The sequence below is a fragment of the Schistocerca piceifrons genome, chromosome 4 (assembly GCF_021461385.2).
Source record: "Schistocerca piceifrons isolate TAMUIC-IGC-003096 chromosome 4, iqSchPice1.1, whole genome shotgun sequence".
NCBI classification, from domain to species: Eukaryota; Metazoa; Arthropoda; class Insecta; order Orthoptera; family Acrididae; genus Schistocerca; species Schistocerca piceifrons.
In genome coordinates, this window is record NC_060141.1 from 360710717 (window position 1) to 360725386 (window position 14670).

Below are 14670 nucleotides of genomic sequence, written 5' to 3' on the forward strand. Positions count from 1 at the left end.
CACGTCATCACAGCAGGGCCAGTTAAAGGCTCAAGTGATGCAAGCCGCCAATCGGAGCAGCAGGCAGAGAGGGGTGCCAGAGGCGCCACAACAGTGAGATTTCTGTAGAAGACGTATTACAATTAATTGCGCCTGCTTGACCTGCCAAACTGAGAGGGACGCCAGTGACGTCCAAGTGCATGCTTTGTATGCAGTGCGTATCACAGTTAGCAGGAACCGGTCCAGTTGTGAAGCTGCTGACCATCCATTTCAGTGGTCAGCGTCCGACTTAGGCTGTCTGGTTCTAAGTCATACTTAACATCTCCCCTTATAGAGTCAGTAGATCAAAGAACTCTCACAAATATTTGACACAGAACTTTTAACGAAGGGACGTCGGCTAGACGGTCAGCAGGCCGCCGGCCTACCGGCATCTGAAACCCAGCGCCGGGGCGGGAGGTAAACCGGATCCCCGGTGGAGGCGGACGGCGAGTTGGGTTGCAGGGCAGGCCAGGGCAGGGCAGCCGTGCCGGCCCGCCGTGTCGCGCGTTGCATAACGCGGTGCGGCTGTCGCGCGTGGCGGGCCGCCCGGCCGCGGCCTTGGCTGAAGGCGGCGCGAGTGGCGGCGACGGTGAGCGCCGTTGCGTGGCGTGTGCCCTGCCCGCGTCTCCCAGAGCGAGCCCGCGTCAAGGGCGGCCTCGTGCCTCGCAGGACTGCGTTCTCGAAAACTCCACCCACAGGGCGTCACTCTCGGTTTTTAATTTACTGTCGCTTCATTATCACTGACATTAAATGGGGATCTTCCTCCCTCCCTCAAAAAAAAAAAAAAAAAAAAAAAAAAATGGTTCAAATGGCTCTGAGCACTGTGGGACTTAACATCTGTGGTCATCGGTCCCCTAGAACTTAGAACTACTTAAACCTAACTAACCTAAGGACATCACACACATCCATGCCTGAGGCAGTATTCGAACCTGCGACCGTAGTAGTCGCGCGGTTCCGGACTGATCGCCTAGAACCGCTAGACCACCGCGGCCGGTCCTCCCTCCCTCCATCACGAACCTTCACATCTACCCACGTACAGGGATACGATACAGCAAGTGATTCATTCGTTTTCATATTTCTTATCTTCCAGAATATTACATATAAAAATATACTCTAAGACAAATCAACGGCGCACCACGAACACAAACAAATCACAATCTCAGAAGAACTGGTTGATTCATTCAAGAGAAAGAGCTTCACAAACCGAGCAAGTCTGTAACCCGTTGCCCCACATCTATCCCTTAAGCAAGCAGTTTCATGGCTTGGCAATGATTGATAGAGTTGTTGGATGCCCTCCTGAGCCGTGTAGTACTAAATTATGTCAAATTTGCGCATTACATCGTCAAAATCCCGAGATGGTTAGAGGGCCCTGGCCATAATGCTTCAAACATTCTCAGTTTGGGACAGATCTGGTGACCATGCTGTTCAAGGCAGGGTTTCGCAAGCACGAAGACTAGCAATAGAAACCATCGCCGTTTTTTGACGGGTATTATATAGCTGAAATGTAAGTCCAGAATGGCATGCCAAGAAAGGTAACAAAACGGGACGTAGAATATCGTCGACGCACCGCTGTGCTGTAAAAGTGCCGTGTATGACAGCAAAAGTGGCCCTACTATGAAATGAAATCTCTTCCCAGACAGTCACTTCTGATTGTCGGGCTGGTAGCCCACCGCCGTCTGGGGCGTCTCCAGACACATTTTCGTTGGTCATCGGGTCTGGGTTCGAAGTGGGACTCATCACTGAAGACAATTCTACTCCAGAGAATGAGTTTCTAGCCCGAAGACGTGTCTGGAGGCCACCCCAGGCAGGTTTGGGATACCAACCTCACTGTCGCACGTCACAAGGCCCGAAAACCAGCGCTGATGGTCTGGGATGCCACTTCTTTTCATAACAGGACCCATTTCGTTGTCATCCGCGGCACCCTTGTTGCCCTTCAAGGCAAGTCATCCTGGGCTTTCGTTTCAGCAAGATAATATTCGTCTGCAAACAACGAAAGTTTCTACTACCTGTCTTAGTGCCTGCCAAACCCTACCTTGGAAGGCAAGGTCACCGAATCTCTCCCTTATTGAGAACGTTTGGAGCATTGTGGGCAAAAAACTCCAACCAGTTCGGTATTTAGATGATCCAAAGTGCCAGCTGGGCAGAATATGGACCGATATCCCTCAGGAGGACATCCAATAAATCTGTCAATCAATGCCAAGCCGAGTAACAGCTTGGATAAGGACTAGAGGTTGACCAACGCAGTATATATTTGCTCAATTTGTGAAGCTTTTGCTCTTGAATAAATCATCCAATATTAATGAAACTGAAATCATTTATTTGTCTGTGTATGTGCATCACCTCTAAAGATTTCCATCCTATTCGAATAATTGCTTTGCGGTACTTCTTTTTTTTGTCTTTGAGTGTATAATTGATACATGAATAGAACCGTAAAACCCACTGAGTTTGCATTGTGCGTACCACTTGGTGTTACGAGAATATAACGACTTAACACAATGGCGACAAATAAAGAAGAGGTTTTGTGTGTTGGAATATGCGACACCTTCATTTAATCCGGAAAGGTTAATAGTCACAATGTGAGAGTGTTGGGCACTGAAAATCCTCGTGGAATTAATGTCTTCTCTGCAGTGTCACAGAAGAAGCACATGGGCCTTCTTTCTTCCGTGAGGAGGCTGTGACGGGTACCTCTTGTCTCGATATTCTGCAGTTGTGCTCACAGCTGATTCCGAGAACTGCTTAGTGGTGAAGATGATGTGCTCCGTTCCCTTAGTTCCCATGTCACCTGACTTAAAGTCTCTCTCTGTTGGGGCTGTATCAAGGACATTATTTACGTACCACAGTGCCAAGAACACTGGAACAGATCAGGTAACGCATTAGTGCTGCTGTGATGACCATTGACAGGATGTTGCTTCATAAGGTACGTAACGAACTTGGCTACCGCTTGCACGTGTGTCGTTTGACCAGGGCGGCACTCGTGGAACATTTGTACAGTGCAAAATGCAAACTTTGTGAGTCTACGGTACTATACACGGATCATTCATATTCATACATGTAATACTTTGGAAAGCATAGAGCTTTTAAGAACCCATAGCAATAAAGTCTCAAATCCACAAATCTTGTGGATGTGTGGATATACACACCTTACAGTCTGTGATTTGCCCAAGGTTTCAGGTCCACGGATTCATACAAAAATCTTTTGTGACGTTAGTTTATTATTATTCAACACAAAATAAAATCAGATTGCTCCACTTCATTACGGTGTTGTCAGTGTCGACAACATGTTTATTAGAATCGAATAACCTGAACCAGTTGCTCTTGTCACTCTGTTCGTAACTGGCCTCACTCACTCAAAACACCCCACAACTGCCTAATTTCAGTTGAGGCATCCTCTTTCCTTATTGTGTCAGCAAAGTAGTAAGTCAGAATTATGAAGTGCCTTATCATTCGTAAAATTTTCAGTGTCACTGTAAGCAAATTTTCAGAATGACAATTCTGTTGCCCTTACAGATTGGCCGTTCTGGTCACATGCAAATAGCAGTCATAAGACACACATAAAAAAGTTTTGCACCACTCCAGTTCCCAGAACTCCATGGGGTAGACGTTGACTGTGGATATTGTATCACAGCACAGTCCCTTTGACTGTTCAGAGATGTCACTAAACTCGCCCAAAGATGTAAACAACCAGGCATGAGCAGCGCCTATTAGATGGCGGGGGTCCGACAGCCAATCAGTTCCAGCCATTCCACCAGAAGGAGGTACACAGCTCGTGTTGTCTGTAGTTCAACCATGCCTAGACAGTCAATACTGCGGTTCGATCGTGTCCGCATTGTTACTTTGTGCCAGGGAGGGTTCTCAACAGGGGGAGTGTCCAGGCATCTCGGAGTTAACCAAAGCGATGTTATTAGGACGTGGAGAAGATACAGAGACATAGGAACTGTCGATGACATGCCTCGTTCAGGTCGCCCAATGGCTACTACTGCAGTGGATGACTTCTACCTACGGATTATGGCTCGGGGGAGCCCTGAAAGCAACGACACAATGTTGAATAATGCTTTTTGTGCATCCACAGGACGTTGTGTTACGACTCAAACTGTGGGCAGTAGGCTGCATGATGCACAACTTCACTCCCGACGTCCATGGCGAGGTCCATCGTTCAACCACGAAACCATGCAGCGCGGTACAGAAGGGCCCGACAACATGCCTAATGGACCGCTCAGGATTGGCATCACGCTCTCTTCTCCGATGAGTGTCGCATATGCCTTCAACCAGCCAATCGTCGGAGACGTGTTTGGATGCAACCCGGTCAGGCTGAACGCCTTAGACACACAGTCCAGGGACCGCAGCTAGGTGGAGGTTCCCTGCTGTTTTGGGGTGGCATTATGTGGGGCCGACGTACGCCGCTGGTGGTCATGGAAAGCGCCTTAACGGCTGTACAATGTGAGACTGCCATCCTCTGACCGATAGTGCAAATATATCGGCAGCACATTGGCGAGGCATTCGTCTTTACGGGCGACAATTTGCGCCCCCATCGTGCACATCTTGTGAATGACTTCCTTCAGGATAACGACATTGCTCGACTAGAGCGGCCAGCATGTTCTCCAGACATGAACCCTATCGAGCATGCCTGAGATAGACTGAAAAAGGCTGTTTATGGACGACCTGACACACCAACCACTCTGAGGGATCTACGCCGAGTCCCCGTTGAGGAGTGGGACAATCTGGACCAACAGTGCCCAGATGAACTTGTGGATACTAAGCCACGACGAATACAGGCATGCATCAATGCAAGAGGACGTGCTACTGGATATTAGAGGTACCGGTGTGTTCAGGAATCTGGACCAGCACCTCTGAAGGTCTCGCTGTATGGTGGTACAACACGCAATGTGTGGCTTTCATGAGCAATAAAAAGGGCGGAAATGATGTTTATGTCGATCTCTATTCCAAATTTCTGTACAGGTTCTAGAACTCTCGGAACAGAGGTGATGCAAAACTTTTTTTGATGTGTGTATGTTAACAGAGCATCGATGACTGATAGAAGAGCTAAAATCACAGAAATTAAAAATCACTAGGAAAAGGTCAAAAGAAAAATCACTGTGTTGACAAAAATAAAGTGAAACACCCACAAGACGTTTCCGAATGTCAATATTACTTCATACACGTACACACCATGACTGGCTATCTAAGTGATTAAGGGTTGCAATTGTTGTTGTTGTTGTAGTTGTGGTCTTCAGTACTGAGACTGGTTTGATACAGCTCTCCATGCTACTCTATCCTGTGCAAACTGCTTCACCTCCCAGTACATACTGCAGCCTACAACCTTCTGAATCTGCTAAGTGTATTCATCTCTTGGTTTCCCTCTATGATTTTTACCCTCCACGCTGCCCTCCAATACTAAATTGGTGATCCCTTGATGCCTCAGAACATGTCCTACCAACCGATCCCTTCGTCTAGTCAAGTTGTGCCACAAACTTCTCTTCTCCCCAATTCTATTCAATACCTCCTCATTAGTTATGTGATCTACCCATCTAATCTTCAGCATTCTTCTGTAGCACCACATTTCGAAAGCTTCCATTCTCTTCTTGTCCAAACTATTTATCGTCCATGTTTCACTTCCATACATGGCTACACTCCATACAAATACTTTTAGAAACGACTTCCTGACACTTATATCTATACTCGATGTTAACAAATTCCTCTTCTTCAGAAACGCTTTCCTTGCCATTGACAGTCTACATTTTGTATCTTCTCTATTTCGACCATCATCAGTTATTTTGCCTCCCAAATAGCAAAACTCCTTTACTACTTTAAGTGTCTCATTTCGTAATCTAATTACCTCAGCATCACCGGAGTTAACTCGACTGCATTCAATTTGTAAGTAGGCTGTTTATGTTTTCTCTATGTAAGTAGGCTGTTTATGTTTTCTCTATGTAAGTAGGCTGTTTATGTTTTCTCTATGTAAGTAGGCTGTTTATGTTTTCTCTATGTAAGTAGGCTGTTTATGTTTTCTTATTGGCAACGTTACATAGCGCTCAATATGAAAATCACTGGCTGTGCTGTGTGCAGTCTGTGGCTAGTTTACATTGTTGTCTGCCATTGTAGTGTTAGGCAGCTGGCTGTGAACAGCGCGTAGCGTTGCGCAGTTGGAGGTGAGACGCCAGCAGTGGTGGATGTGGGGAGAGAGATGGCGGAGTTTTGAAATTTGTCATGAACTGCTATATTTATATATGATGATATCAAGGTAAATACATTGTTTGTTATCTATTAATATCTTTCATTTGCTAACTATCCCTATCAGTAGTTAGTGCCTTCAGTAGTTTGAATCTTTTATTTAGCTGGCAGTAGTGGTGCTCGCTGTATTGCAGTAGCTTGAGTAGCGAAGATTTTTGTGAGGTAAGTGATTTGTGAAAGGTGTAGGTTAATGTTAGTCAGGGCCATTCTTTTGCAGGGATCTTTGATAGTCAGATTGCGTTGCGCTAAAAATATTTTATGTCAGTTTAAGCACAGTCATGTATAAATTGTTCAAAGGGGAAGTTTCATATGGCAACCCTGCCAGGATACCTCACTGGAATCTTCTGATTTTTTGTTGTAGTTTGTGTAATTAGTGTAGATTTTGTTTATTGCTAGCGCGTAATTGTAGAGAAAATCTCCTTTGTAGTTGCAGACTTTCATTGTTGTACAGTAAAACAGTTGTGGCATGCATGTAGATTTGCACCAAGTATTTCGCAGCTGCAATTAACTAGATATTATTTTCAGTGCTATGTTAATGTGTTCTCTTATTTTTTATCTTCAAATTGTGTTTTTCTGTGTTGTCGTGTGAAATACTGTGACAATAATGGCGTGTGAAAAACGTAATACTAGGCTCCAAAGTAAACTGAGAAATGACAGTGAAAATGAAAGCAGTGTGTTAGCGCCACCGAGTAATGAATTAACTGATGTTCAAAGTAGTAATTTGGTAATTGTGCATAGGGAAATGGAGCGGGCGGCAAACAATGGCATGGACAGTGAAACAATTAGTGAAGAGGGAAGCATTATCGATCGATCGGTCGGCAACAGCTCGCCTCAGGAATCCAAAATGACAGGACACAATTTTGCAAATACTGTAGATTCAGGTTTTGCGTCCTCACCGTTTTCCCAAATGAGTCAAGACACGTTTTCCGCTTGTCAAAATGTGAATGTTGCCGGTGCAAATTCACTGCCGAAAAGCACTGAGGAACATGTTTCAGACACCAGTGCATTGTTATTACAGTTAATGCAACAAATGGGACAAAAGCTACAAACGTTAGACACAACACTTGAACAAAATCAGAAACAAATGGGACAAAATCTTCAAAAGTTAGACACAATGGAACAAAATCAGAGACAAACACAGCAAAAGCTTCAAAAGTTAGACACCACACTTGAAAAAACACGTGAAGATTTAACTACTGAGTTACATAACATTGAATCGAAATGTCAAAAAGTCTGTAATGACGTAAAAACACAAATTTGTGAGCATTTTCAACCTATTTTTTCGCGGCATGAAAATGTATTACAGAATCACGAAGCAGCCATAAAAGAACTGCAAACCATTGTTCGTGAAAATCACGACACCTTGCAAGCTAAAATTGACTCAGTTGCATCTACCGATTCGGTTACGCAACTTGCAAAAACTCAGGAAAACTTAAAGGACACAGTAGATACTCTGAAACTTGGTTCAGAAAAACATACAGAGGAAATAATTTCACTATCGGATAAAGTAGCCGAACTTTCAGATCAGTTCACTAACTTATCTACAAAGGTAGATGATGATCTGAATAGCACAACACCTGTAGCCTTCACTGACACAGAAGAGTATGAACAAATAAGAAAATCAAACAAAATCAAAATCAAATCAATACACGGTACAAAAGAGAAATCTGGGAAGTACAAGATCAGTTGACGCAGGTAATACAAGAATTACGTATTTCAGAGGACACTCGCGCTCCAATACGGGAAGAGGGACATAGAAATACGGAACAACCACAAAATAATAACACAGGACACTTTGGAAATTATGAAAGAAATTGGCAAGGCGCATTGGATTTTGAGATGGAACCGCCGAAACGAAGTAACAATGACCGACATGCGACTCGCCGACATGACGATTTTGACTATAAGCTGTTCATTACTACACGTAAATTCAAAACATTTAAGAATTCTGGCAACGACATTCATCCACAAGCATGGCTCCATCAATTCTCTCATTGTTTTCCTCCCAACTGGTCGTTAGAACACAGATTAGAATTTATGTGTGGCTACTTGGAGAATGAACCAGCTGTAAGAATGCGATCGGTAATTCACGATTGCCACAGTGAAGGAGAATTTTACCATGCCTTCCTCTCAGCATATTGGTCTCAAGCCACACAAGACCGAGTAAAACATGGTATCATAATGATGAAACATTTCGAACAATCTGAATTCTCCAGTCTTGTGAAATATTTTGAAGACATGTTGCACAAGAATCAGTACCTGTCAAACCCATACAGCCCCTCAGAACTCATCCGCATTTGCTTAATCAAATTACCTGAACATTTACGACATATTATTTTGGCAGGACGTTGCAAAGAAGACATTGAGGCTTTTCAGGGACTCCTACAAGAATTAGAAATTGACACAGACAGTCGCAGGATGCGAAAACAGGAAAACAATCACAACAGGTCACATCCGTCACAATTCCGTGACAACAGAATCAATAACTGGCCACGACAAGCCTATTCTTACAACGCAAATCGTGACCAAAACAGACACCACCCATATGACAACCATTGGCAGAGTAATAGTTACAGAGAAAGATCACATTTCCGTAGTAATGAATATGACATAGATAACCATAGAAACAGACAATATGGTAATCAGAACTATTATTATCAAGGGAGACAGAATAATTTCAGAGGCAACAGTTCAGCGCGCAGTTACGATTCAGGGAGAAATTCTCCACCACGTGACCGACACGAAAGAAACTGTGTAAACTACCGACAAAATGACAGACCTGAATTCCATCAGAACTGGCGAGCTTTAAACAGAGCTGGGCCCTCTCGGCAAGGCGAATTTGTGGAAGTTAGGCCTCCTAATCCCAGTAACAACGCGCGGCAACAAAGAGACAGACAATGACTCGCACCGCAGGCATACACATGCGCCGGCTGGCTCCGAGAAAAATAACATTATATCTGGTACTGCTAATGAGATTTTAATGCAGCACTTTGGTTTACTTGAAAATACATTCTGGATTTGAAGTACTTTCTGCGAGATACCAGATGACACAGTGGTTAGTTTACATGATAGCTACACGATTTTATCACGACGCTACTAATGAGTGACAATTTACAATGTTGCTTTTGCGGTGTTTCTGTTTTATATCCGCACAGTTTTTCTGAATTATTCTTGAAAGTAAAACATGTTTTAGTAGTAACTTTTGTGGTATAGCTACAATGAGATAGCCTTTTTCGTAGCACAACAATACGTTACATTTTAGTACTTTCTTGATCACGGTAAGGTACGTAATAACTACAATATCTATACGCAAAGCATTTCACTTTCGTTTATGATGAGGTAAGTACATTGACTTCAGCAGAACTTTGCTTACAGAGGACGATAACTATGAGACTTCCACAGAATTATCTTGCAGCAAGATGCGCATTTAGCGCTACAGGACACGCATTTGAGTTATTAATTTTGTACTTAAACCATTTATTTTTCAAGATTTTTTAATTACAAAGAAAGTTTTCCGTGATACATTTCATTCCATTGCTGTAATCTGTAACACCGGAGGGTATAATTACATTAATCCTCAGGGGGGTACACGCTTACTTTGTGTACCATGTGTGTGGCAACCACAAGGAACCCTAGCTAATATGGTATTTGCTTATACAACTTTACACATCGGTACCATATTTCTCTAACATGTAAATTACACAGCTATCTGATCATTTAACTGAGAGAGACAAACATTTATTTTGCTATATCAGTGACAGATGTTTACGTAATTACACAGTTGGATAACTTCACACTTATGAAACTGTATTTTGTCTGTACTTTGTAAACTGTTCATATTTTTTCGGAATCATTGTCATACTATGAGAGCTTTGAATGATGTATTTGGTAAGGGAGCATGATTTTAAAGTACGTTTGAGGTAGATGACATTATTGAAATGAGCAGAGAATATTTTTTAGGTTTTGAAATTATTGCAGAAAGCTACGACGTTTTTGAGATTTGACTGAGGTGTTATGATGTTATTATTACGACGACGATGTGTACTATGCTGTTGAGATATGTTTATGATCAATAAGATGATGCTACCGTATATGAGGAATAAGAAGTATGTTGGAAACCAAGAATCGTACTTTAAGAGTTATGAAATGTGCGTAAATGCGTGACTGTATCACAATGCTGACGAATATTTTATTTGGACACTTATATTTATAGGATTTTCTTTCTACAGATTTGCAACGTTAATTCTTGACCTGTGAAATATTTTTATATGAGACTGTCACTGTAGCAGAAACTGCTGTCGTAAATATTTCCGTAAGAATGTTAAGTGACCACCTGCACGTAATGTGTCGCGGGCACCCACCTGGGCGACTGCCGCCCGAAAAAAAAGCCATTAGCCTTTCAGCGGCACAGGTAGAAACAAAAAAAAGGGGAGGCCATTATCCTCGCGTTTTTATGCTTTGGTTTGCGTAATTGCTTATTTCATTTGACATCTGTTTTCCAGCTGTGTTGCAGCATTGGTTTCATAAAATAAAATTAAATGCATTTGCTAATATGAACACTTTCTGTCAACAGATCTATTAAATAATAATTTTGTGATCCACATTCTTTAAAAAAGGAGCACTTGGAAAGGAAAGAACAATAAGAAGGGACTAGTAACAGTAACTGCATACATAATATTCTTTTCAAATACATGGTAATATTTCTTTTACAATAAGTTGTTGTGGTGCACCACTTTAATTACATAGACATTAAGATGTGAATATACATTTCCCTTATCTGCATTGTTGTTTTTACTGTAATATTTTTTCTGCTTGAGCTATGTCATGTTTAGGTATAAGTTACAGCTGTTTGCCAGGCATAGTGCTGCTAAATTTAACTTTGTATTACTCTGTTAAGCTTTTCTTGTTGCTGCACATTGGCTCATATTAGTTGTAATTTTGCATTTTTTTCTGTTAATTTAGATTTACTGTAGCTTGCTTTGCAATTTTCCATTTTTTTGGTCATTGCTGTTTGTGTTACTTGTTTTGTGCTGCTGCATTGCCTCGTCCCTTAGTTTAGCATCTGAGCTCAGTAGATTTAAGTTAGCTTAAGAGGGGGTAGATTATATAAGAGAATGAGTTGCGATGAATTGGAAGAAATGCATTGATAAGTTAAACGAAAAAAGTACAGAAAGCAGGTATAGATGGTACTTTTGGGAATAATGATGAACAAAGGGTGATCTCCATGCAAAATACTGCAGTAAAACAAACCCTGTCCTTTCCTTTGGTGTCATCCCTCTATATGTTTGTGTACCCTTGGGTATTTATGTTTTTCCTGTATTTATATGTTTATCTGATAAGACTTATGTTGTAGAATTTTTCTAATACTAAGCTACATTCACTATGATGAGGAATACTGTTATCCTCAAACATAATTTGCATTTATAATATGTTATTTTCTTTGTAAAGATGTTTAGACATTATTTATTCTGTTTTGTTTTAATGCTCATGTGTGAAATTGATGTTTCAAAAGTTATTCTGATCTTTTATGTATTTACTAATGTCATAATTCCTGTAACACTGATGTATATGTTATTTCGATTCTTTTGTAAAGCCCATATTACTACAAATGTTATCTGTATTATTATGTTTTTAATGATGTATTTTGTACCTTTGTAATTGTATTCTTATGTTATAAAATTGTAATTGTCACCAGTTCATGATATTATTAACTTGTTAGTTACATTTCACTGCACACGTTTCTGTTGGTCATAGTATATGGACAATATGTGAGAAGTTGGGACTGTTAGTGTTTGCACATGTGTTAATAATTCAGCAAGGGACTGGATAACAGCATTGCTTGTTCTAAGGACAATTTCAAAAACTTTGTGAGTGCACAAGTGGTGGTTTATGGACTTGCTATATTATCCGCAAGACTCTTCAATGGTGATTGTGCACCTGCACAGTCACAACAGATGGCTGCTGGCTATCTCTACAAGGACTACAGTGGGTCTGCATCTTTGATGACCCACCAATACCATTATTTCTACAAGGACTGCAGTGGGTCTGCACCTCTGGTGGCCCACCAATACCGTAATCTCTACCAGGACTACAGTGGGTCTGCTCTGTGATGACCTACCTACCAATATTCTTCAAAACTTCGAATGACTCTGCTGTGGGTTTGCTCCATTGTGGCCCATTACCTGTCAGCATGTCAAGAGTCAGCACTGTCTTTCCATTGGAAGGACAACACTACTTCTTCAAGACAGCATGGAAATCCACTACTTCTGTGTGCATTTTCTTTTACTGTTCAGACTTTGAAAAAAAAGGAAAAACTCTGTAATTTTACTGTGATGAATCAGGACTGTCTTTATAGACTGTGAGAAAATTTTAGCTTTTGACCAACATTGTATCAATAAGTGTGTGCATTTGATTTCTTTGTTATTGTAATTATGAAAAATTTTATCAAATCATTATTGGCCACTGCCCAAAAAAAATTTGTAAAATTTTTTGTGGGGAGCATGGGGGCTATGTAAGTAGGCTGTTTATGTTTTCTCTATGTAAGTAGGCTGTTTATGTTTTCTCTATGTAAGTAGGCTGTTTATGTTTTTACATTGTTGTCTGCCATTGTAGTGTTAGGCAGCTGGCTGTGAACAGCGCGTAGCGTTGCGCAGTTGGAGGTGAGACACCAGCAGTGGTGGATGTGGGGAGAGAGATGGCGGAGTTTTGAAATTTGTCATGAACTGCTATATTTATATATGATGATATCAAGGTAAATACATTGTTTGTTCTCTATTAATATCTTTCATTTGCTAACTATCCCTATCAGTAGTTAGTGCCTTCAGTAGTTTGAATCTTTTATTTAGCTGGCAGTAGTGGCGCTCGCTGTATTGCAGTAGCTTGAGTAGCGAAGATTTTTGTGAGGTAAGTGATTTGTGAAAGGTGTAGGTTAATGTTAGTCAGGGCCATTCTTTTGCAGGGATCTTTGATAGTCAGATTGCGTTGCGCTAAAAATATTTTATGTCAGTTTAAGCACAGTCATGTATAAATTGTTCAAAGGGGAAGTTTCAAATTATCCTCGCTTTGCTTTTGGTGATGTTCAATTATCTGTGCCAATTGGGCTGGCTAACAGAGTGCATTAGTAGTGTTAGTGTTTGGTGTTATTACGAGGCCTGGTGAGATATGTAAAGGTCGTGAACGGTTCCTGTGAAGCGGTGCTGTGTACTCATGTGAGACACCCTCATTGGTAGTTGACAGTGTTTCAAAGAGGTTCATTTTCGATCTCTATTTGGATGGCTAATCCAATCGCGCAATGTCTAGATCTGGGGGGCATTCAACTCTGACAGTGGCCCGATGCTGGATTGCATGGGGACGTGTGGACAGTCATACTCGTTGTCAAGCTTACAGTCGACCACGTCTGACCACCAGATGGAAAGATTGCCGTATTGAGAACAAAACACATAGTGACACCTTCACATCTGCGCCTGGCACCAGAGAAACTGATGGACTTGCTGCAACATTGTGTCATGCTTACCATTGGTCATAGACTAGCAGCAACTGGACTAGGGAATCACCATCCCATGTAAAGGCTGCCAGTAACAGCACAATACAAAAAGCTGTGTTTGGTATGGTGCCGTGACAGCATAGCATGAACTGCCGATAAATGACGTCACATTGTGTTCAGCGATGTATCACAGTTCTGCAGTACCCTAGTTGACCATCTTCGGCGAGTGTGGTTGTGACCTGGCGATAGGTCCCATTCTTGCAACGTTTTGGTGAGGCACAACAGTGTTACTCCTTGTATTGTGTTGGGAGCCAACTTGTATGACTTCAGGTCACGGCTGATAGTGATGGACGGGACTCTGATGGCGGAAGGAGTATGACACCAACGTCTTGCGTGCTCATGTGTTGCCCCTCACCTGACAGTGCCGAGGGACCATTTGCAACAGGACAATACACGTTCATTCAGGGCACGTCTATGAACTGTCTGCGTGATGTTGAGGAACTCCAGTGGCCATCAAGATCCTTATATCTTTCCATAACAGAACACGTGGGGGACTATGTCGGTGTCCACCTCGTTCCAGTGTCAGTATCCTGAGCATCAATCATCAGTGACAAGAATTGGGTCAACTTGCCTCAGAAGAGAATACGACTTCATGGACCCTTCTAAACCAAATCAGCGCATAAGTTACATCAAGGTCGCCGGCCAGAGTGGCCGAGCGGTTCTAGGGGCTACAGTCTGGAACCGCGCGACCTCTACGGTCGCAGGTTCGAATCCTGTCTCGGCCATGGATGTTTGTGATGTCCTTAGGTTAGTTAGGTTTAAGTAGTTCTAAGTTCTAGGGGACTGATGACCACAGAGGTTAAGTCTCATTGTGCTCAGAACCATTATTACATCAAGGTCAGAGGATGTGCAATGTCTTATTGATAAGTGGGCTACCACGT

General features: G+C 42.2%; 1 protein-coding gene across 1 annotated transcript in view; it reads right to left on the bottom strand.

Moving 5' to 3' along the window:
• The window catches only part of LOC124795346 (kynurenine 3-monooxygenase-like), a 180318-nt gene that overhangs the window by 123840 nt on the left and 41808 nt on the right, over positions 1-14670 (bottom strand). The gene's annotated exons all lie outside the window — the stretch shown is intronic.